At 36.8% G+C, this 23,382-nt stretch overlaps 1 pseudogene; it reads left to right on the forward strand.

Moving 5' to 3' along the window:
- Positions 1-860: 860 nt before the first annotated feature.
- LOC132114889 (multivesicular body subunit 12B-like) lies at positions 861-15,641 on the forward strand (annotated as a pseudogene).
- The last annotated feature ends 7,741 nt before the right edge of the window (positions 15,642-23,382 follow it).

Raw genomic sequence — 23,382 nt, forward strand, 5'->3', positions numbered from 1 at the left:
AGAGGAGTGGGGCACTGACCTGGAAAAAGTGGCCAGGACGGGTTGTCTTGTAAATGGAGGAGGGAGCTGGGAAGGAGGGGAGGATATTGTGGATGATGTATAGACTCCTCCTGAGAGTTTTCGTCCTAGCCAACAGCTGCTGAGACTATAGCTCCACCACACTCTTGCTGTCTCTGTCCAGCAGTCTGTTTTCCTCAACATGCCTTTTCCTGTCAGGTTGTCTTTCTTTTCTGAAAGTTTAATTTACACCTATCAAGACCTCACAAAAGATCACTTCAGAGTTGTGGGCTATTCAAAACTTAATTTAAGATGGCAATTTAAAGGAATAGTTCACCCAAAAATGAAAATTTGTAGAGAACATATTCACCCTCAGGCCATCTGAGATGCAGATGAGTTTATTTCTTCATTGGAACAGATTTGGATAAATTTAGCATTACATCACTTGCTTTGAAATGGATTTGTTTCTAACAAACGCACTAATTCTACATTTCTCCAAATCTGTTCCAGTGAAGAAACAAATTCATCAGTATCTTGGATGGCTTGAAGGGGAGTACATTTTTAGCAAATTTTCATTTTTTGGGTGACTGGTCCTCTAATAAAAATAAAAAAAAGAACTGAGGTAAACAGGATGCAGAAAAGTACTTTAAATTCTTATTTGAAATGAAGCTCCTATAACTGCTGTACGTGTATTTGTATATATATATATTTGATTATTCTGTTGTAACGACTGGGGTGAAGGAGTGGCAGGAAGCAAGCACGAGGTTAATGTAATTTAATGAATACAATGATACAAGACAATACTGAGATACAAATAACACTGGGAGGAATGCACAGTCAAAGATGATGGTGATGAATGATGAATGCGGAAGGCGGAGCTGAGTTGGCAGCAGGAGAGGGTGACACAGGAACTATGGGGAAGCGAGTCGAAGGTAAGTGGTGTTGCTTGGTGGTGGGTTGCGTAGAGTGGACGGGGTTCCGGGGGGACACGGACATCCAACGCAGAAACACACAAGAACGCAAAGCATAGGTCACAAACATGAAACAACACTCTCACGAACACAAGACGCTAGACAAGCCAATATATAGGGATGAGTAGGCCTAATGAGTGACAGCTGTTGCTGATGACAAATAATGGAGACGCCCACAAACTAATCAGTGCTGATGCGTAACACACAGACTTCACCCACAAAGTGCAAAACCCAGAGATCACGGTTTACCAACCGTGACATCTGTACAAATTACCCTTACAAATGTTATCATACATACACCAAGTTTGATTTAGTTTATGTAACCATTATACTTTATAATATTTATTTTAATGAGTTTAAGTTTAATAAATAAATAAAGGCAATGCACAAATTTACAAAGCAGAACACTTCATGATTATATTATAATTATTATATTATATTATATTATATTATATTATATTATATTATATTATATTATATTATATTATATTATATTGAGGTTTTGGTGGCTGTGAAGGGAAAAAAATTAATATGTTAAATAGTAATAAGTAGTAATATGGTAAATATGAAAATGTATTCTAAAAATAAAAATATGTCTTCCACATCTATATATATACACACACACACACACACACACACATATATATATATATATATATATATATATATAGATGTGGAAGACATATTTTAATTATTTAATTGTGATTGCATCACTATAGTTGTTTTAACTATTTTCAGAAAGGTAACTGCTTGCTCTCTACAGAGCACAGTGAAGTCTCATTTAGCTTGTTCAAGGCATTTTTGTGAGGTCTTGTCTCATCCTTATTGTCCCATGGGGGGAGGGGGTATTTTTACCCTTTTTGGAGGCTGAAGATTCTTCTCCACTTGCGTAGGGCTCTAATGAGATGGAGTGAGAGCTCAAGCAAGCTTTAATTATGCCAAGTATGCACAGAGCAGGGCAAAAAAAGGAAACACACACCAAACGGTCCATACATTAACTTGATCTCACCTCAATGCACACTCTCCTCTCTGTGTTTTTTTTTTTCATGTAGGTTGCACAAACAACAGATGGCTTCGACGCCAACCTGTGGAAGGACAGCATATTCAAATCCAAGGTCACACGCTATTCTAGCTTCACCCGAGCTACCACAATGCCAAATGTAAGTGAAAACGTGTACATTTTGACATGCTCATTGCAAGTTTTTTTCCAGTTTTTTCACATGCCGTCATTGACTGTCCAGTTTGCTTCAGTCCATCCCTCATTAGTGAAGTATCTAAACCAAATGCAAATACTAATCAAAACTTTTTATTTACTTATTTTTTTTTTTTTTTTTTTTTTTTTTTTTGATGTATGAAGTCCCCCCAGCAAGCTTGCATTTGAAAATTTGTTGATAATCTCTGGTTTTCCCGAGGGAATTTGGTTTATGATTATTCATAAACGCAGCTTTGCGTGTTAGTAGTTTCCGATTTCATTTGGCTAAATTAACCTGGTCCCTGTAGACAGTTTGGATACCTCCAAGCCATTCATCAAAGATGGAGAAAACATCCAAAAAATTTCAAACTTTTAGTTATGGAGATTCTTGGTTATGAAATATGACACATCAAACAGCCGGTTTGTGAGGATGATGAAAATAGGCTGTGGCTAATCAGCTTGTTTTGGTGGGTCATTGTTATTCAGTGTTGTATCTCACCAGTGAATCTACTTTTTCCTTTTATATGCACTGTTACAACAAAACGGCTTCCACTGATTAATTAATGATTATATATATAAAAAATGTCTTAGCCCATATTTTTAAAACATTTCTTTATGAAAGTTTTCTTTCACCTTTATAAATGGATATAGCTGATTTGATATGTTAGAAAATATCATTGTAGCATCAAAATGGTTGGAAACTCCTGTTCTGTAGACTAATAAATGCCATGATATGTGTGGTATTTCATTCCATATTCAAGGCCACTAGTACCCTATCACACACGTGTGGTTATACATTCAAGACTATCACATGGTAATCTCAGGTTAATCTTTGATCTCAAAAATGTTTCTCTTTATAGGATTTTTTTTTCTTTTTAAAACGTGTGAATGTCTCACAAGTTTACTAATACAGTTTGTAGGACAACCCAGTAATTTTGGGCAATATTGAGCATTATAGGCCATAACCAGATTCAGTTAATAATTTTATCAGTTAGTTATTAATTTGACAAATAATAATAATAGCAATAATAATAATAAAATAAATAATAAAAAAACAATGTGAAATCAAAATGTACTATATTTAATGCATGATTTTAGTCTTTTTTCCACTGAAGAAAAAAAAATTGCTAGTAAATTTCACAAGTAATTACAAATAAACAGCAAGTAACACACTGAATTAAACATGAAATGTTCAATGTACTGCAGTAATATTTATGTTATTTAGTACTTGAAATATATATATTTAGACTTCTTCCACTCAAACAACTTATTTTTTGTTTGTTATTTAGTACTTTAAAATAAATATATATAGACTTCTTCCACTCAAACAACTTTCCTTTTCTGCTGATGTCACTTAGAAAGGAATCAGACTGTAAAATTTGGTGTAAGTGTTTTTGAAGTGGAGATTTCTGACTGATAGATAAAGTGCAATAAAATAAACAATTAAAAATGTACTTTTGATTTTATTTTTTCACAACATGTGACCAGAAAAGATAAATAAAATAAAACACCTGAAAAACATTGTTTTTGTCTGTTGCAGTGTTGTATTGTTATCATAGCAGTAAAACTACATCTCCTACACCCTGTAATGGTTATGATATTCAGAAAAGACTTTGAAATCGGCTGTGGCTGGTTTTCCCTGGCCAATTCCAGCACGCTTCTGCCTGTTGATCAAGTTCAATGATAGCTGCAGTTTTAGTATGTAGCACATCATTCCCCTCTGCCACCTTCCAAGCGTGGAGTCTTAAAATGTGTGTCTGCACTGTTTTGAAGTCCTTGACGCTAATAAAACATGGCAGTGCCATCAACAAAGGCTGTTTTGTCTGTCAGTCAAAGTGGCCCCCACTGTAATTGTCTATGACAAAAACAGTGAATAGCCAGTGAATTATGTGGTGGGAAGTAAACAGTTTGTGATTTATCATACTCAGGGTTGGAGGTAGATGGCCCTTTGCCAGGTCCTGATTGGAAAACTATCTCCTGCATCTTTATATATATATATATATATATATATATATATATATATATATATATAAAGTGCTAAAAATAGTTATAGCATTCATCAATGTACCCTCAAGTCAGAACTATGAATACAAATGGTCTGTAGTGGTAATTACTGCAGGGTAACAGTAGCGGCGGCATCCAGAATGTCGGACTCATCAAGTCACGCCACACTAGCTGCACTCTTTCAGGGCGTTTGCCGGATTATTGCTATTTATTACTGCGGAAAAATGGAACCATAATGAGTGTGGGCTGGGGAGGCTGAGGAAAAAGTCATGCTTGAAAATGTCAACTAAACAGCTCCTGATTGTTTTCAACTACTCCCTGTTCTGAAGCACAAGCAATTTGGCTTGCCACCGAATGGCCCAAGAGCTGGGCTGCCATGTCTGAAGATGATGGCTAGCACACAGGTGCTTGCATGCTTAAAAGAGGGCAGCGATTCAACAAATTTGTGTGTGCGCGTCTGTGAAATACTACAGTGGCCTTTTCATTGTACTGTAGGTACGGATCATGCATAAATGAAAGCCGCCTGCTTCTAGACATAATTTTAACCCTGAGAAGCACTTTTAACCGGTTCATTGTTATCATGGTTTGAACTAATATAGTCATTATTATATCACTAAATTTTGTGACAGAAGCATTTATGCAACGTGATCCTGGACATGAAGCTGATCAACTTGAAAGACTGTTTGCCAGAGGGCTTCACTCCGATCCAAGACACCACGGATACCCGTAAGCATAGTTTCCTTCTTTTTTTTTTGCTTTCATCCTCTCGTTTTCTCTCTCTCCTCTCTGTAGTCGTCCTGAGGGAGCGCTTCTCCAGAGGTTGTGAATGTGAATGTTTCATGGGCTCAGGTTTAGCTTAATTTATGATTAGTGCGAGAGAGTAAAATAAACAGTTTGCCCCGGAGGTAGAAGGAGAGGAGAACGATGAGTCATTGTTTATCTCTGCCAGAACCCAGCTTTTCTTTATGATGTGCTTATTTATTTATGTATTTATTTGTGCAGAGCGGGAGTGGATGGTGGTTATCTAATATTAATGAAATGCATTCCCTTGATGCTTTAGTGCTTTTTGAGTGCTATGTATTTCTCCCCTTCTCATCTTCTCTCTTCTCCTCTCACCGCGCCTTTGAGAATGCTGCAATATTATTTTGGCATTGGGAGTGAGGGCAGCTTTATTATTTTCATTATTATTGCATTTACACGGCCCTCGCCCTGGTGTTGCCTCGAAGAGAATGGGGTGGGCTCAGGAGTAATATGGCAGAGTCTGGTAGCAGATTCTAGAGGAATGACTACAAGGAAGACAGAGTCTCATTGGGTGCTGGTTTTAATGTGCTACTTTATTGTAGTAATGCCATGTTTAATAGATGCCTCAGCCACTGTGTTGCTATTTCACGCTCAGTCAAGTCCCTCATATCCTTCTTACACACGTATCTGATGCTGAAGATTACCCTCTAGCACCCAAAGACACTTTTATGTAATTATGATGGGCTTTCATATACTTATATGTGCCTGGAGCCTCAAAACGTCAGATAAGTTGCATTTATATGGTGTTCAAATTAATGCACATATATATTTAGCTTGTCTATCTGAATAAATTGTTAGGAAATAGGTAGTTTTTATACATATATTGTTATGTCATTGTTGATAAGGCTTCCAAAGGACAAATACAGTAGGTCAGGCAATTTGTTTGTGGGGGAATTGATGCATAATGTAGGTTTTAGTTGTGAGTATATAGGACTGTGGGATATAAAAGCACTCTGGTTTAAATGTAGTTATACCGCTGATAAATGAAAGACATAATTAGGGCTGTTTATGTTATGACTGTTATATCTCTTTCTCTCTCAGAGGAGCAGGCTTTGAGGAAGGAGAGACTGTGTGTGAAGTTGGTCCCCAGGCACAGTGTTGATACAGCTATATGCAATGTGGTTATACAGGGGAAATCAAAGCACAGCCTCACTAATTATACATTTATAGCGTAAGATATCATATCTTTGGCTAAACTGAGTAAGTTGGTATGACAAGAATGAAATGAATGTTTTTTGTTTTTTTACTTATTTGTGTGTATTTAATGCAGATGGTTTGGTCACTATTCCCTGTGAGGGTAAAGAAGTATCAAAGTAAATGTCCTTGAGCCACGCTTATTATGATGTCTGGAACTTAATTTTTAAAAGCTCTTGGTGCATAAAGAAGATCTGTAAAGTTGTAAAGACTAAAGTCTCAAATCTAAAGAGATATTCTTTATAAAAGTTAAAACTCGTCCACACACCCCTAAAATGGCTCGTTCTAACATGCCCACACATCTTTACATCACTGTGTGGAAAGATTTTTATAACGGCCCCCAGATGTTCACGCAAAGAAAGAAGGTGTACCTTTTATTCTCATTGTGGTATTGTTGTTGACAATGCCACCATGTCGTATAGATGCTGTGTGTTTCACTGTGAAAGCGAAGCTACTTTGTTTGGCCTTCCAAAAGAGGACACGACTAGAAATCATGTTTATATCATATTTATAATGGGTTTTATGTGTATGTCTTGTCGCTCCGGCCGGACATGGCATAACAATATGTTAAGGGGTGTAACATTTCTGTCACATGCTTGAGGTATTCGGCCAATCACAACGCACTGGATAGCTGGCCAATCAGAGCACACCTCGCTTTTCAGATCATTGAGTCTTGTAAAAATTTATGTGTTTCAGAAGGCACGCATAGAGGAGAAACAATAATGTACAGTATATGGAGAATTATGCATTTTTTTACATAAATGTTCACAATAATGAAACATGTTGTTTTTGTCCACAGTGAGCTAAATGGTTTGGGGATTTAGTATCAGCTGGGAAAAGCCACAGGATACAGGATACAGCACACAAAACCTCCTCTACCTCTTCAACTGATATTGGTGTCGCCAGGTAAGACACTTCACCAAAAATACATATACTATATTGCTTGTTTTAATAGAAATTTCCTTAAAACAGGAGGAGAAAGTGTTCATTTAGTCTTGTCGGATGAGAGATTGTCCAACAATCTGTAAAATTAAGTTTCTAAGTTGAAAATTCCTCAATTTCAAGTTCAATGAGAGAATTTACAGTAGCATAAAGTAACAGAGTTTGTTTCCACTGATAACCTGAAGTTCAGCAGGGACAAAACAGCCACAAGCCACAAGTGCTCAAGCAGGAGAGACCGCCTTGAGGAGAGCGCAGTCTGTTGTCTGCTCTGACACACAACACAAACACATAGTTTGCCTAGCGGTCTCACACACAAACACATAGCCTGAAAAGAAGAAGACAGAGAGGGAGATGGCCTTTGTACCTCATCCAACTCAAACATGTCAATTATTAATGAGCAGGAAGTAGGGTTTTTCCTCAGTAAATAGTAAATAAACAATTACTGCTCCCATCCTATAGGTGATAGAGCCTGTGAAGGTCCCAGCACTGCAGTTAGGGCCAGTACACATAAAACTTCTGCAAGCTTTGAAAACATTGTATTTCAGTACCTTTACGAGAAGTTGCCATCTCTTTAACCTCAAGACATTGCTGCTGAACAAGATTTGAGATGGTAATATAGTTTGTTCAATGCATCATACTACTTTAGAAGTTACAGTTGTTGGTCGGTTAGTCCACGAAACATTAGCTTTGTTCCAAAACCTAGTAAAATAACATCCTAACCTCTATGGAACCGAAAGTGACTGATGAGGAAGACTCTACATAGGCAGAAACTCTGTCAGCCACACAAACTGGACTGAGCATGCAATTGATTTCAGTACATTTTATTGTTAGCATGTTGCTTAGCTAACTGTGTAATACTAATAAGCATTAAAATATGCTTATTCGTTAAAGCATAAATACATAGTGCACACACATATTTGGTATTTGTCAGTTGTGTTCTTGCTTTTTATTCAGGTACGAAGGTGCTTTAAACCAAATCATTGTATATATTGTAACTGTCAATACTATCATATTTTATATATGCAACATAGCTAGTTTTGCTGTTAAAGGGGTCATATAATGCAATTTCTATTTTTCCTTTTCTTTAGTGTGTTATGTAGCTATTTGTGGATGTATAAGATCTGCAGAGTTACAAAGCTCAAAGTCTTCCACAAGAGGATTTATTCTATCTAAAACAGAAGGTTGATCCAGACCGGGCTAAACCACCTCGTTCAAACATGCCCCATGTCTACATCACAATGTGGAAATATTTGTGTAATGCCGCCCAAATGTTCACGCAAAGAAAGAAAGCATGGTAACAGGAACCGCAGTAGTGTTGATGCATCCATGTCAGGGAGACGCTGTGAGTTTCTTTGCAAAAGCAAAATCACTATATTTGGCCTTCCGAAAGTAAATGCAATGAGGAATCATTTTGTTAAGATTTTTTTTACAACAGAACAGCACAACCCAGATATTCGAATTTGTGCAACACATTTTATGGACGACAGTTGAACCTAGAGTAGTCTACAAGGCTGGCTGTGCAAAGGCTATTTAAAAAAAAAATGGGTCAATTCTGACTTTGCTATGACAATCTGGTGCTTCTGAATCAGCTACTGTAAGGCCCCATTTACACCAGTGAGTTTTCATTTTAAAAAGTCGTTTTAGAATGAAAACGATCCTTGTCTACACTGGCGTTTCTGCTGCATTTCAGAAACGATCTACATTACACAACCTAAAACGCATGTCACATGACCATTCATGCAGGTACAGCCATAGATATGAATAGGTAGATTCCCTATTATTTAGATCGTTGATGCGTCAACGTGCTTGACAACAATGATGCTATTGTTTACATGGTTGTCAAGGATACACAGAGCGAATATGGGAAGCCATGCCATAGTTTTCAAAAGTCTCTGTTTTGTTCCATTTACACTGAAATGCAGCCCCAGAGTTTTCAAACTAAAACGGGGTCTACAGCGTTTTCAAAAGTCTCAGTTTTCGAGGGTCGAAGAGTATTTCAGTATCCATCAGTACTATACAACTTTATATTTTTTTCTGTCAGTTTTGTTCACTTCAAATTAAGTATGGCATTGATTCCAATTCTGCCAATTCTAACATAAATTCTCCGTCATCATTGGTTGCTTTCATCCCATGACGAGCATAAGATGTTCTAGTGGGCACCACTCGGAACATTGTCTGAAGTTTTGCTCTTTGAACTTTTGCACAAGGCCAACCTCTGCAACTTACCATGGTTTCGTGGCTTGAATAAAGCCCTTTGTGCAGTGTATTTTTTGGAAGGTGGCAGCTGTAGAAGAGAAGCGTTTGATGTCTCTGAGTCATCCTACATCCAGTCCCACACATTCCCACACTTCGTCTCACCCTGTTAATTCCTCACTCTTTTGAAACCACTTTTCAAGTTGGAGAAGAATAAATTGTACCTCCAAGTGAGGATCCACGCCTCCCCAGTCCGATACCTGCTGTGATCACAGACTGTGCACTTTTGTGTTGTTATTATATTTCATGCTTCTACATCTGTGTGAATGTCCAACAGTAATCTGTGAATCTGTGAAAAAAGAACTCGGTTTAAGAGGTACAAGAGGTAACCAAGTGTTTTATTGAAAATGTTGTTGCACTTTCCCTGTTTTCAAGACTTTTAGCATCCTGTTAAATTGAATGTATCTGCTATAGAATAACCCTTTTCTGACTTTTAGTCCATGTCAGTTAGGTTTGAGAACATGGTATTGTTCTTCTAAAAGACAAAATTAGCATTTAGCAGATGACCACCTTTTCTGGCAATTCAAATTATGAATACATTCTAATTCAAAATATTATTAAATACTATACTAGTATATAAAGATATAAAAATAAACTAAATGCTGGTAAAATTTTGGCTTCTTTATAATTTGTTTAAAACATGTTCATCAAATGATTTGATGGGATATTTAAGGTTTGATTTAATTTTTCAGAATAAAATGTGATGTGCTTGACATTCCCTGTGATATAACATGATCAATTGTATTAAAGGCAAGAGAATATATTGTTAAAAACAAACGAATAATCGAAAATAATAAAGGTTTTAGAATAGGAAACCCACGTGTCACATTACAAGGTGTGATGCTGTTCTTATCTCATTTCACACAAACTACACAGTCCCATCAATGTTTTACTGTTTGTATGACTCTTTTAAGATGCCCTCAAATTTAAATGTCTTTTACAGTAGATGTTTTAAACATGGTCAATAAATAATAAATGTTTAATGACCCCTTTAACTTTGAATGCTGGTGTTTCTGCAAATAAACCTTTTTGCCTCAGGCTGCAAGGACACTAATCACTGTGTGTGCAGACTACTGAGTGTAAAGTTGTTTCCCTTGCTGCCTGTTTGAAATTTCAAAGTGTTTCTATGAAGTGTTGATGTCAAAATAAATAAATAAATATGACAATAATATAGTAATTATCTCAACTCTATCAAGGAGATTAAATACTTGTATGACACTTAGAAATATAAAGTGTGTATAAAAAAATAGAAATATATTTTAATACAGTTGTCTTATTCTTTGGATGATAACCACCATTCCATTCAGACTGGGCCTGGACAATCCAGTTTCCAAAGCATAGGTTTTAGGGTTGTTGTTCTTCAGGGTGAGCTTCTTCTCTCATCTGTGTTACCATTTGTCATCCTGATAAAACTGTCATCTCCCGCTCTGATATCTGACCTCTAGATTGACAGAGAACATAAAGTTGCCTTGTGGTAATATGTCGGTTTCTCTTTTTCTTCATAGAATCAAGGTTTCAGGCATTTCTCCCTGAATGATAGGGCCATATACAGTAAGGCAGGAAAAGTTTTTATATCTTTATATTTTAAAGGTCAAGCACAGTTTCCATTGTGAGCAGGAAGCTTTTCTTGTGCCATCCCATGATTCTTAAAAAAATAAAGAAAAAAAAAATAAAACCATTTAATATTAGCGGCACTAAATAGAATACTTTTATATATATACTTTTATTTATTTATTTATTTATTTATTTATTTATTTATTTATTTATTTATTTATTTATTTATTTATTATCATTATTTGATAATAACAGATGAAAAATTAAACAAACAAAAAAATATTCTGTGTAGATGTCTTCTGTTGCCAAGATTATAAGACTTAAGGTTGTGATCTCAAGAAAACAGCAATGATATGTCAAAAATAATGAATTGTTGAAATTATCAGTAATTTGTGATACTGTTTGATTCCCTCAGTGTTGCAATGATAACATGTATCAGCTAACAAATGCTTCATGATAAAATCAGCATATTTCACTTTGTTCTGTGGCAGTCCTACATGGATTTTTGTATCGATATATTGTCTCAATATTAAGTCATCTGTGACTCTCTGTATGACAGTGCAGGTGCTTGCTGGCACAGGCCGTATATGGGAACATCTCCGATTATGAGTACTCTATACACCATATGAGTAGCACTGATGGCTGGGTGTCAGTGTTCCCACTCTTTGTTGGTTTCGGTGACCTCTGTGTCACCTTCTCAACATCAGCTCTCCAAACAATGGCTGATCTACCAGTTCTCAGGGAAAACAGGCCTGAACGAGATCTGTTGTGACACCATCCTCAGATGTGTTTTTTCAGACACTTCTGTGTACCCTTTCCCAGAATGTTCTAAAAAACCTGCAAATTTTCATACACATCAAGTAAACTCAAACTGAGCAGTGCCATAAACAATAGAATCATCAGCAAAGATCTGTGGCTCTTTAGAGCATCTACACTCCCATATTCCGCCGCAGATTTCTTCATGATTCTTCATTCTCTGCAGCTGACATGGAGCTTTAAGTGAGGTAATGACAAGCGAGAAAGCCGCTGCTGCAGAGAGCAGCTGTCTACAAGCCATGGTTTGTGTGGGATGCCTGCTAAGAGCGAGCGCTGAGGTGTTGTCATCGAGGATCTCGGATGAGTGTCAAAACACCGGCTTCCAGATTCCTTTCAGTTTGCACCATATTATTTTTAGATACCAATTTTATCCCAGTCTTTGCCTCACTGAATGCTCTGGAAAATTTGTCCACAGTGTGACAGATGTTCCCAACGTCTCCTCCCAAGATGGATTTGTGCTTCAGCTTCTACAGTGATGCTTTCTTGAGTTTCTAATCAGCCACCCATGTAGATTCCAGCATGTGGGATTGGGCTTTTGATATTGAGATTACCCAGACTAATTAGCTCCTTTATTAGGCTCCTCCAAATTTCCCAGGCTGTAATTTTGCCTTGCCAGTACTGTAAATACTGTACAAGTTAGCATCCATTTCCGTTCATGCAACAGTACATGAAATTTTGTTCTGCTTCATCACTGATGGTAGTCCAACAACAGTTCGGTCTTATTTTAGTCTGCCTACACTACTAGGATGTGTTTGTCTTTTCATTTGAAGAATCTGTTCTAATTTGTCCAGTCCTTCATCCCAAATCGAGCATCTTCCTCCACCTACCAGGCATTGTGATATTCTTGAGTGCTTGTCTTTGTGTCCACTTGTCTTCCATTTGGCCTTATTAGGAATCATCCATCAACTGTTCTCCGAGTTCGTGCCTTGAGACCCTTGTCTGTCTTCAAACTCCCTTCTTTTTTGGCTTCATCCCTGGATCTAAGTGGAGAATGTTGAAGATCTAAAATGTCATACAGAAACAAATTGAAGCTTGTGCTGTGGTATACAAGCTAAATTGTTTACGTTTTATTCACAGTTCTGTTGTAAGTCTGGGAGGTATTGTGGTATCATTTATTATTCAAAATAGAGATTTGTGTCAGTGTGGCTTTGATGGGTTTGAATGATGATTAATTGCAGTCGAAATTCCAGTGGCCTACGTAATGCAAGCCTTGCGCTGCCGTTGATTATGTAGCCATGTTTGTATTTTAAGAATTAGATGTGTGATTGATATGCCATATGCTACCCAAAGCCAATGTACCCTAAACCGTTAAAAGCAGAGAATTGGGATTGAGTATGGTTACACTGTTTGACAGCTCTGAAGATAGGAAAATGCTTGCTCCTGAAAATTATATTGATTCGAGCATATAGTTTTATTTCACTTTTTTGAGAGGCAGCTCAGATAGAAAGTATTGTAGATGTTGTTGTTGTCGGTGGGTTTTTTTTTTTTTTTTTTGTAGGGGGTGTCGGGTGCTTTATACTAGCACAATGAGTTGTTCTATTTAAGTCCTGTATTTTAAACATATAAAAGACATTAGATAATCTTAAGATGGTTGATTTTCTAAAGACCAACTCTTATCTCTATTTTGACCTTCTCAGGTGGATTTGTCTGCCGTAAACAGGCTTTTCACTGAATATATCTCATTTCCATTTTCTGTATCACTAGGTATCATTCACTATTGTTTTGCCTTGCTCCAGTGACTGGGGTAGTTGAGGCAAGTTTGGACGAAAGAGCATCTGGACTGTCTTCTTTCAGTTTTATGGCTGTTTGTGAAATGTCTGGATGCGAGTAGAGCCATGTCCCCAGCTTTCTCTTTCCCCTGCATTCGAGGCAACCTTTGCAAACGAAGGGAAGTCTTCATTAAATGTGGCAATCGGTTCCACAAGATTGATGCAAACCTTTTAAAAATTCACCATTGGGCCGAATTGAACATGGGCAAATGCTGATGCAGATGAACATAGAGAAGTTGGCCCCATCGAGAGAAATAAATCTGAGTTGCAGGCTTCAGTTCATAAATACCACAGGCTGTCAGGGAGCTTGTTTTATGGCCCCTGATAGAAATTACTGCATTTATTTATCGCATCACACCTGATAGATATGCAGAGTAGCCACTCACGGCAGACCTGTCTTCAGTTTACTCACTAGTTATATACTAGAGCTGACCCACAGTTCTCATTCATTAATTCAGATGAATATATAGTAGATCTCTGGTGGACAGAGTGTAAAAAAAAAGAGAGAAGCGATGACTGTGTTTTGCTAATTCAGTTTTTGCTTAGCGGATTTCTACACCAAAGTAACCAACCAGATTTGCATTTGCATCCTTTGCTCCTAATCTTCTTCCAAACATGACTCTGTCTGACTTTAATGCATCAGATGCATCCTGTAACCTGTTGGAGATGCTCATTTGGTCTTCAAAGCATCACTAAAGCAGAATTATGCAGCACTCTTGATGCAGAGAGACTCAGGCAGCGAGGCACTGAATTTATTGATTCCTTTGAGTGAGTCAAAGAGTGTAATTCACCAGCACCTGATTGATGAGGAGAGCGAGTTCAAACTGTCCATGAAGTGCAACACATGCTATTTTTGCTCTTTCCCAAAACTTTGGTGTGGTCAAGCAGTTTGACTTGAGACCAGTAGAGGATTCTTATGTTTGTGCAAAGTGAATGATAAAAATAATGATAGTAGTTATTATTATTATCATTGGCTCTTAGACAAATTGCTTATGTTCCTCTTATCAGTCATCTAAATGCATAAACTTAATGAAAATGTATTATTGATAATAATGTTAATAACAATAATAAATAATGATAGTACAAATATAAAATATATCATAGTAAAATGCATTTATGAAAGTATAAATGTAGTGCTAATCATTTTAATGCAAGCATTTTATTATAAAATCCCTTTCTGGACTGCTGCTGTCGTTTGTTGTGTGTGTGTGTGTGTGTGTGTGTGTGTGTGTGTGTGTGTGTGTGTGTGTGTGTGTGTGTGTGTGTTATGCCATACTGGCTTAGGAACCCCTTCTTATTACCACCGACTCTATGACATTCTCTCACAGCCTCCTATGAACTACAGCAGGGAGGGAAAGAAAACAGGAGTTTAATGATCAGATGAAGTCCGTGACTCACAGTGGTAAAAGATGGAGACCCACAATCCCTAACATCATTGATTCCTGTTACATTTATATTATATTTATATTCCAACACTCCAAAGTGTTTAAAGAACTCTTTAAAGAGCTGATTCATTTGTGGAGCACAGTGTTGTACAGTCCCAGTAAAGTATGCCAAATCTCATCAGTTTGCTTCGTTGTTCACAATGTGGCACTTTGAAGACAATTTGAATTGCACTGTGTGAATTGTGTTCATGACAGATTTTGTAGGGCGTGTTTGTGTTGTTTCTTGATTTGTATAATTTCTTCATAATTCTGCACATGCAAATAAACAGTGCTGAAATTCTAGAAAGCAGAAAGTTTTCTATGAAATTGCTGTGTGAAATTTCCTTCCAAAATCTGTTCATTGAATACATTAATTCATTTGAACATTTCAATTAATTATTTCCAATTTCTTTGTGCATTGTTAACTTTTTGCATAGTCTCCGGCCTCCAGTTCTACTAAAAAGAACACCGTCAGGCCAGGCTATGAACACCAAATCTACAACTTCTACACCAAATCAGTTCAGTTCTCCTGTATCTATTATCTCAAAGGTTCAACATTCATTTTATCTAGTGTAGCAAACGTTTACAGCATCTCTACACAACCTTCTGTGACAACCTTGACTTTAGAGACATCGCTAAGATTATTGTTAACCCTTCAAATGGCAGAAAAAGACACAGTCACACCAATGACGTGTACACTCCTATTGAAACATTAGGAGAATGAGATTTGGGTGCTTCAGTAAATCCCATAGACCACCTTGCCCTGCAGACCTGTCTTTCAGGTCCAAAATAACTTGAGATTGGGATGTGAAGGTATGCTTGTGTGCTATTTTTCTGGCTGGAGAGAGACACCATGTGGTGAGGATTAGCTAATCTGTAGCATAAAAGAAGAAATCATACTTTACTGAGGTGAATCCAGGTCCAAAATTGACATTTGGTCACACCTGCTAACAGCAAGTGAATTTAGAAAAATTGACCAGTTATAAATATATCTTAAGTGCTTTTTTTTTTTTTAGATACATTTGTATACATATGCATGTCCTTATTATATAAATAAATAAATGTGCAGGTGATATAATAGTCTTGGCCTGTGATACGGAGCCCAGCACATGATATGCAAGAAAAAATAAATAAATTGTGCGCACAATTTACTAATTCGTTCCCTCAATTTACTAAAACGTGGACACGATTACTATTGCGTTCGCCTGATTTACTATTGCGTTCGCTCGATTTGCTAAATCATGCGAAGAAAAAAAAAAAAAAACTCATGTTTGTTTGTTTTGTATATTCATTAGTTGCATTAATATCTCTTTAGTATTATCAGCCTTAAAGAGCCTTCCGTAAGTCACGTATAGATTTTATGCATACTGTAATTGTTGTTCATATCAAGGCTTCAGTGGTTAAAATAAGTGACTGACTCGTTAAACTCTGCCACTTGCCTTTGACATGGTTAAAGTGACTGCAGATTGACTTGTTCTTGAGTGAAGCCAAAGAGAGAGGAAAAGTTCTGTCAGGATGAGGGCTGATGCATTCTGCTTCCCTGTCGCCATGGCAATGCCATTTGACTGACAGACAGACACCTGCTCTGCCACCAATCATCACTCTGTCACCACAAGTAATGTGTTCTATTGATCCTACTTTAGCAACTTCTCTGTAATCATCAGGATCTGTGTTCACAGGCGAACTTAGCAGTGGAACAGTATGCGGTAGTTATACAGTGGATATTTTGATATTTTTATTTATGGAGATAGTAGAGAGGGAATGTGTACACAAATTGCTATGCCAGAATGTATAATGCTGTCTTGAATAAGATGTAATTATACTATAATGTATTTATAATAATATTTATAATAATAATAATAATAATAAATACAATAAAATACAATACACAAACATGTAATAATTAGTATGTAAATTAGCATGCACACATATCTTATAAAATACAATTATAATATAATTAATTTGTATAAATATGTATAATAAGAAGAAGAAGAATTATCGTTGTTGTTATTATTTTTTTTTTTTTTTAATTTAAGTTAATTATGCAACTGTTTTTACTTGAAATAAATGTAGGTTTATTATTATTATTATTATTATTATTATTATTATTATTATTATCATTATTATTAGAGACTTTATTAAATGTCTTCCTGAATTGAGTTATAACCCGAAGAGCAAGTGTGGGGTTTCGAATAGACAATGGATTTACCTTAATCACTGGGGACTCCGCGCACCACACATATGTGCATATATGTATGTGCGGGGATGATGACAGTTGGCCAGGTTCGAGCTGGACTAAAATCATGTGTGCTCTGTCAGGCTCGTAGCACCAGCTCCTTCAGGATTGATGAATTGCCTGCTTTCTTGATTAAACCTTGCGTCATTTCTCAACAAAACACACACACACAAAAAAGACTAGCGCATTAAAGACTAGCCCAGCGCAGGAGACTCGACATGTCTGGAAATCTGTCATCGTCAGTCACATTATGTGCGGATTTGAGGTGCCGGGTGCTTTGACACTTATTAGCAGAGTATTAAAAACTAATTCTCATAGATTTGGAAACCTTCATTCACTTGACAGTCCACGCTCATTTTAACAAGTTAAGTATTTCTAGACTTCTAAACCTCTTGCTTTGTTTCACCACTGCCTCTTTGAAGCAGAGCAGATTTTTGGTGTCATTTATTTGTCATTTACTGTAGCTTGATGGCTTGAAGGAAATACTTCCTAATTAGCGAAGGAATCAGTTTGAAAAAGAGTCCGTTTGCAACATCTGTGAGGTGATGGATTTGAATGCATTCTTTTTTTGGGATTATTAATACTAATGCTTAGTCACAGAAATTAGAATATTATGTGTGGTTGAAAGCTTGACTTTTGTAATTTTTTTGACATTTTCGTCTTTGTCTATAAACAGGGAACAGATACTCATATCCCCTATGTAACTTACATTAACATATCTATTGCAATAATCAAGAAAAGTACGACAATGCCTTTATTAAAGATAATATAACTATTCTTTGGTAGATTAAAAAAAGATCAATTAAGAGGTGAATGGAGAGAGAGAGAGAGAGAGAGAGAGAAATTCAGAGACGTTTCTGTATAGCCTTAAGTTTGTAAAATATCAGAGCGAGTGACAATGATTTTGATTTTCCGGAACTGATATTAGTCCTCTTATTAAAGTATGTGCATCTGCTTTTAATTTGCTCCAAATAATTGGAAAATGCAAGAGAGCTTTCCAATTAAAGCACCACTTTACACACTTTAATAATACCCCCATAATATTAGAGCTTATGAAATGACAGGTGAGCTGGTGTATGAATAAAACATAAAGGCTCATAATAAGAGACAGGGAAAAAATGGCAGACAGTTGTTGGGGGGGTGGGGGTTAAAATGCTTGACTTAATTTGCATATATTAATCTCTTCTTTTCAGCCTTATCGAATATTTGTGTGTATTTGAAGTTAAAATAGTGATGACAGGCCGGGGTACGCTTCATTTTTCCACTGATTTATTGCTCCTATAATTCAGGATCTTTAATAAGCCAATATGACTGATCCTCCGAGTTCTGTGGAATTTTCGTTAATTGTTCCAGATGGTGCTCACTGATTATGCAAAATTACTTCTCTTTTCCCCCGACTTTTTTTTTTTTTTTTTTACCATCCCCGACCACACTGTTTTTTGATTGACTAACAGAGAGAAAAAAAGATTATTTTTTGGCCGAGCACTTTCATTAGGAAGCCTCTCATCAGGTTTCAAACAAAAGTTCCATCTTATCTCCAGCTGCAGACTGCACAGTGACTAGCACTCCAGCTAGCGCCTGGCAGTCGAGGAGGATCCCATAGGCTTTTTATCGTAACTCTAATCTTGTGTAGCCCGGCAGCTCTCTCCACCCGTGTGGCCATATTTTACAATACCAAAACACTTTATGGTGAAGGATTAGAGAACACACACTCAGGCTAGCGACACAAAAACTAATCTGCTAAGTGCCCTGCTCCATGGCTGGATGACTAGCCTTGAGCAGCTAGTTGATTAAAACCCCCCAAAGCTATGCCACTATTTCTCTGCTCTTCCTCTCTCATAGCTGAGAGCCCATTGAAAGTTCACCTTGATTCTGTTTAGCATCAGCTAAATTGCCCTAAATGAATTGTGTATGGATATTTGATGGGTGGTGGTGAGGGGACTAGGAGGGGAATAGACATAGACCAGATTTACAGCTATGTTTTACTTTCGATGGGTACACGATTTAAGCCATGCAAATTCGGGGCAATAAAATCGTTCTGAAAGGGAGCCAAGGACTTCAGGTTGGTGACAGGGTATGAAAGACTGCATACAGCTTCTTTTCCAAAAAGCCATTAATGATTTATTCCCATGGCCTGCGTAGAGGAAGCCTGGGGAAAATGCAGAGGGGGTTTACAACTTGCTTGGCTTGTGTGCATGATAGCAAACACCACTAAACCTATAAATGGTGTGTCATCTAAAGTTTTGTTTCTGGATTAATCTGGATTTAAGACTTAAGTCTTCCTTTAGGAGATTTAAGTCTTCCTTAAGGGGGTCTTTTGGCATTACTAGAGTATTGGGACCTTCAGTAATATGCACATTGTGCAACAATGAATAAAAATGCGCTCTTCTATTATTTTCTAAATGTGTCTGTACTGTAAGTTTCTTGGAGACTTAAGTCAAGCATAAGACTAATGAGAGGCACGTGCCTGTGGGCCTAATCACAGTCCGGGGTATCATTCCTCATCTGTCCATCTCCCAGCCCAGAATAAGTTCTGTTCCTTCATTAGTCTCCAGCCTATCAAACATGGCCTCCCTCAATAGATGGGCCTGTCTAGCCTTCCCATTGCCCTCATGTTCAGCAGTCTTTGTTATCGCACATCTAATTAGAACTTGATAAAAATATTTCCCTCGAAATCCCGCCATTAAATATAGGTTAAGGAGATTTATGATCAAATATGTTCTTAAAGATCTTTTAATGGGTCTGTGGACTCGTTAAGTTGGTTATTAACGAGCCCCTAATACATAGTGCGATTTAAACTCACAATGAGATTCCGGGGAATGGAGCCATTTCTGATAAGGGGGAAGTGGGCCCCCCAAAGGCTGATTTGAAGTGTGCTGCCTGCTTTGTCTCAAAATTTATTAAGAGACTCATCTATAGCTATATGAATAGTTTATTCTCTGAAACAATGTTCAAATTCCCACATCAGTCCTCTCAAAATAAATGTTAGTCAGCATGCTATTGTATGTGTTGTCACTTCATGAACATCCTTTTTTCTGTTATTTAAGATTATACGACAGTTTACAATAAAGAAAAATCTTCATAAAAAAGTAATAATATACATGTACTAAGTTTTTAGAAATGTTCTATTTGTATTCATCTCTGGTTTTTATAGTATTTTCAAGAAAAGTTGCACTTTAATTTACATTTACATTACATTTACATTTAATCATTTAGCAGACGCTTTTATCCAAAGCGACTTACAAATGAGAACAACAGAAGCAGTCAGGTCAACAAGAGAACAACAACAGTATACAAGTGCCATGACAAGTCTCAGTTAGTCTAGTATAGAACGCATAGGTAGGTTTTTTTTTTTTTTTTTAATTAAAAGACAAGAAAAGGAAAAGTGCTAGTGTTAGTTGGTTAAGTGCAGGCGAAAAAGATGAGTCTTTAGCTGTTTCTTGAAAATGAGTAAAGACTCAGCTGTACGAATTGAGATTGGGAGGTCATTCCACCAGCTGGGCACAGTCCAGGAAAAGGTCCTTGAGAGTGATTTTGAACTTCTTTGGGATGGTACCACAAGGCGTCGATTTAATTTGAAAGTAATATTGTGTAACCAAGTAAAATAAATAAAGTTTTCTTTAGACCTGAAGTAAATACATTATGTGCAAAGGCAAAAGACCATAACTTCGATTTTTGTTGAAAATTAGGTTATTGATATTTTTGGGAAAAACAAGACATCCTTTATTAGGTGTATAAGTATCTTGAGTCAATTTTGTTGTTTTTCAGAGGAAATAATGGATAGTCTCAACCGTAACTTTGAAAAGCCCTGGAGAAACCAAGGCAGAACACTGTATAACACCAGTTACCACTCTTTCACTTTGTTTGGAAAGCTCAAACTGTGTTTCGGCATTCTGCCTTTGTTTAGCCTTGCATCAATATGAAGTTACCGTGCCGGTTTGGTGTTATACAGTGTTTGCCTTTGTTTTACTATCCATTAAAGTCTGCCGCATTTTAATTATGATGCAGACAAACTAATTAGATAGTCTGCGATCTACCAAACAGCTCCATATAACAAAGCACTGTAAAGACTAGATACCTTGGCAGCAATATGTAATCGTGAAAAACCTTTTAATATTTTTTTTAATTTGTAATGCAGATTATTCATCAGGCTGTCACTTTTAGTTGGATGCATGTGGACTTGAATACCATGATCAATCATAAAATCAGTAGCCTACTAACAGTTCGCAATGAAAACCATATCTTACCTTTTCTTTTAACCTGATAAAATCAATCCATGGTGATCAACGTCATTGGACATGTTTAATCCACAAGCATTCTGAGCATTATTCCCATTTGTTGGCATTGACATCAATCCACAAGTTGGTCTTTTAAGTTAGTCTATTTCATACAAATCAATATAAAAGCAATTTTGCTATCTCTATTATCTTTTACGTTACTGAGCATAGCAAATAAATTGGTATCCATGGTATCCACTCATGTTTAACTTTTATTCTGCTTATTATGATAAAAGAATAATAATAATACAGTCACATTACTACAGTACATACAATAGCCTATATGAGACAGCCTATGATCACTAGATTTTATAATGTGGAACTTATCGCCTTTTGCCTTGGTGTGACTTCTCACGACAATGCAAAGGCAGCGTACATTAACTTCAAAATAGGGGTAAAAATCAAGTTTGAGCTCACAATTTTTTAATGTAGATAATTTCCATTACTAAAACATCTAATTGTTAAATTTCCAGTGTCCTATCTATAATTAATTTGGCTGGACAAGTAAAAAACTTTAAAGTCGTTTTTCTCAGTTTCACACTTTAGCGAGTTAATGTCTTTTGCCTTTGTAGGCCAGTATAGTCAATGAGGCTCCTGCTTCCTATCCGTGATTGCCTACACAGTTGCTTCAACCGGGGCTCAATGTCATACTTGCACTGTTTGTTAGGCCAAACTGCACTCTAAAAATCTTGAGTTAATTTTACCCAGCAAATTAGGTTGTTTATTTAACCCAGCATAAGGGGTTGATTTAACCCAGATAAAGTTTATTAATTTTACTATATTGCTATCTTATTTTTTTACTTCATACATTAAATAGTGTTTACAGATTAACTTAAATCCTCTAAACTTTTCTAAAATAATCTACACAACCACTGGTTTGCATGTTAACGTCCTTTATTTTCCTTTTATTATCATTTACAGCATTGTTTATATCGTTTTTAATAGGCTATACATATTGCCCATATTTAAACTCGTTTAACAAACAGTAAAACAAAAAATTAAACGTTAAACAGAAGTAATTTACATGTTATTAACCAGTCTCTGTTGTTCTGTTTCTCGTTAAAGGTGATTCATACCATGCGCCTATATGTTGCTCTGCATAAAATTGAACGATATTCAGCACAGTAATGATTTTATAGATAAAATAAAATATATACAAACCTGTACTTTACCGACGAATGCGTCAATTCGATGGCGCTAAGAACTGCTCTCTCCAGAAGAGAAGCAAATCCCCGCGATAAATAACTCAACCGCTGGGTTAAGTCTGACCCAGGATCTGAGTAATACAAAAACTACCCAAACATTGGGTTGTTACATTTGACCCAGGAGCTACAAAACTAACCAAATACTGGGTTGTTATGTTTGACCCAGGAGCTGGCTAACACAAAAACTACCTAAACACTGAAAAAATAACCCCAAAAAATTACCCAAAAGGCTCAACCCAGCATTTGGGTTCAAAAAATAACCCCGGGTTTTTTTAGAATGACAAATCTGAGCTACAGAGTCTACTGAGCCTTATGTCACAACGAACTCAATGCTACAATGATTAACATAATTAGAGGAAATGGTGGTGCAGGATTGGTAGATTGGTTTAAGGAGATGATGAATGATCCTATGACTGCATCAGTGGCTGCCAACGAGGCCTTTCATGCTGTCATCCCTCCTGCCTGAGTCCTGGCACACATCATTACTCACCAGGTCGAGGTGCCACTTTACATCGCCCTACAGCCACCAACATGGAAAACTTAATAACACTCCCCAGCTCTGAGGGGATCTATTGGGGCTCTGTGCCAGTGATTGTTTACTGCAGGGTGCCACAGAAACTTAAGTGGAGGTATGGGATGCTAGCTCAGCTCAAAATAGCTCTCTCACGGACTGTACAAATACAGTCACTGACCCACTGTCAAGTCAAATACAAGTCACTGATTGCATGACCCTTACACCACTTTCTT

Source organism: Carassius carassius, chromosome 34 (genome assembly GCF_963082965.1).
Source record: "Carassius carassius chromosome 34, fCarCar2.1, whole genome shotgun sequence".
In the NCBI taxonomy this organism is placed as follows: Eukaryota; Metazoa; Chordata; class Actinopteri; order Cypriniformes; family Cyprinidae; genus Carassius; species Carassius carassius.